A 3074-nucleotide genomic window follows, 5' to 3' on the forward strand; every position below is an offset into this window, starting at 1 on the left:
CTACAGACCAATATCCCTCATGAATATAGATGCAAAAATCTTCAACAAAATCCTAGCCAATAGGCTCCAACAACGTATCAAAAAAATAATACATTATGACCAAGTGGGGTTCATACCAGATATGCAAGGATGGTTCAACATTAGAAAAACAATCATTATCATCCATCACATAAATAAAATAAAGGAAAAGAACCATACGATCATATCAATTAATGCAGAAAAGGCATTTGATAAAATCCAACACCCATTCCTGAGCAGGGAGCTCTGGTAGCATAGTGCCTAAGGCTCTTAACTGCTAACCAGAAGGCTGGCAGTTCAAACCCACCAGCCACTCCTTGGAAGAAAGACTGGGCAATCTCCTTCTGTAGAGGTACTACCTCAGAAACCCAAGGAGGGGTTGCTGTGAGTCGGTCCGACTCAATGGCAGTAACTTTGGTTTTGGAATTTATGGCATAAGTAGACTGTCAAGTATAACCCAAAATGCACAAACAGCTGAAGATAAATTAGATGAATGAGACCTTCTAAAAATTAAATTTTTGTGTGCTTCAAAAGACTTCTCCATAAGAGTCAAAAGATAACCTACAGATTGGGAAAAAATATTTGGCAGTGACATATCTGACAAGGGACTTATCTCTAAAATTTGTAGAGAGCTCCAACTCCTCAACAACAAAAAGATTTAACAATCCAATTAAAATATGGGCAGAAGACATGAACAGACACTTCACCAAAGAGGATATTCAGGCGGCCAGCAACTACATGAAGAAATGCTCACGATCATTAGCCATTAGAGAGATCCCAATCAAAACAACGAGATACCATGTCACCCCAGCACTAAAGGCAAAGTTCAACAAGACAGAAAATAACAAATGCTGGTAAAGGTGTGGAGAGATTGAGACTCTCCTGCACTGCTGGTGGGACTGTAAAATGATTCAATCACTGTGGAGAGTAGTATGTTTCCTTGTTGTTGTTGTTATGTGCCGTCGAGTCGGCCCTGACTCATAGTGACCCCTCCTTCGGTTTCCGAGGCAGTATCACTACAGAAGTAGGATTGCCCAACCTTCCTTCTGAGGAGTGGCTGGTGGGTTTGAACCACCAGCCTTCTGGTTAGCAGTCAAGTGCCTTAGGCACTATGCTACCAGAGCTCCTATGATGATTCCTTAAAAAGCTGGAATTAGAAATACCATTTGACCCAGCAATACCATTACTAGGTATATATCCTAAAGAAGTGAGAGCCAGGACAAGGACAGATACATGCACACCCATGTTCCTTGTAGCACTATTTACAACAGCAAAAAGATGGAAAAAACCTACGTGACCATGAACAGAAGAATGGGAAAGCAAACTATGGTACATACACACAATAGAATACTAAACAACAATACAGAATAATGTAGAATGTGCAAAACACTGCATAACATGGTTGAACTTGGAGGACATTATGTTGACTGAGATAAGTCAATCACAGAAGGACAAATATAATATTAGTTCATTATTGTACAAAGTCAAGGGAAAGTTTATATATGAAGGAAACTTGCTCTGTTGGTTACCAGGGGTGGGAGGGACGGGGAGGGAACACTGAAAAAAAAATGCATTAACCCATGTCACTTTATTTTCAATTAAATGTATTAAGAAAAAGAAAAAAAAAACACCTTATTGAACACAGGCTTTGCACCAAAACCAAAAAAACAAACTCACTGCCATCAAGTCAATACTGACTCACAGTGGCCCCCATTGGGTTTCCATGGCTGTAAATCTTTACGGAAGTAGACTGCTCTATCCTTCCACAGAGTGGTTGGTGGTTTTGAACCTCCAACCTTCTGGTTCGTAGTCAAATGCCTTAGGCACTACACCACAAGAGCTCCTTACAGGCTTTGCAGAGTGATAACTAATCCAGGGGATACAAAAGAATCCTCAAGCTTGTCCTCACAGTGTTACCAGCCTTGTTTTAGATGACTGTTGTTTATTATTGGGTTTTTTATTAACTTGGACCATGAGCACTGCACTCCTGGAACATCTGGGTTCTGATTTAATTATTTGCCCTACTTGCCATTGAAAGGTAAGCCTTATCATTATGAATTGTCTTTCCCAACATATCTCTTTGGAAAGATTTTGGCAAGAAGACTGTGATATGGGTCAGGATTTCCAAAGGCAGCATCTTGATTTTTTTTCAGAGAAAAAGATTGGGTAGCATTTTAGAATACGGTTTTATTCTGAAAGATGAGAATCAAATTACTGCATTAGCTGAGGTCTTGTTTTGATAGTTAGTGTGTAAGGAATAACATTCTCTGGATGGTAACCAATGTCATAGTAATGATAGAGAAACAACAATGTTCTGTGAATGGACCATGTCCATGATACAAACAGAACTTGTGTTACACATGGCTTCTTTGAGTTAAACAATATGTATTTTGTTAAGGAAAACAGGAGGATGTCTGTACATGTCATGTGAGCCCCACTGTACTGTCCTGTAGACCTAAACATTCCTTACCAACTGCACAGCTCTTTGATTTATTGAAGAAGGAAATAAAACAGGTAGGAAGAAACCCAGACCACCTATCAGCTTCTTTGAGAATATTTTTAAACAAGGGTACATGGGAATGGGCTGACTTCTTAAGAGTCATGGATTTATAAAAGGCAGGCAGATTTTTCTGATGAATAAACACTTGCATTTGTTTAGGTCTTTGTTGTTTTGAAAGTACTGTCATTTATTTTACTTCATTTGAATCAGCTCTGTGAAGCAGTCAGGTTGTTGTTGTTGTTGTTAGGTGCCGTTGAGTCATTTCCGACTCATAGCGACCCCATGCACAGCAGAACGAAACACTGCCTGATCCTGCGCCACCTCCATGATCCCTGCTATACTTGAGCCCATCATCACAGCTACCACGTCAATCCTTCTCACTGAAGACCTCCCTCTCTTTCGTCAACCCTCCACCCTACCAAGCATGACATCCTTCTCCAGGGAATGGTCCCTTCTGACAACATGACCAAATAGGTGAGACGAAGTCTGGCCATTCTCGCTTCCAAGGAGCATTTCAGGTACACTTCCTCCAGGACAGATCTGTTAGTTCTTTTAA

General features: G+C 40.3%; 1 protein-coding gene across 1 annotated transcript in view; it reads left to right on the plus strand.

Moving 5' to 3' along the window:
- GPD1L (glycerol-3-phosphate dehydrogenase 1 like) overlaps positions 1–3074 on the plus strand; it is a 48238-nt gene that overhangs the window by 6140 nt on the left and 39024 nt on the right. The window lies entirely within an intron of this gene.

This window comes from Orycteropus afer, unplaced genomic scaffold (assembly GCF_000298275.1).
Source record: "Orycteropus afer afer isolate SDZICR_OR568_19922 unplaced genomic scaffold, OryAfe1.0 scaffold00218, whole genome shotgun sequence".
Classification (NCBI taxonomy): domain Eukaryota; kingdom Metazoa; phylum Chordata; class Mammalia; order Tubulidentata; family Orycteropodidae; genus Orycteropus; species Orycteropus afer.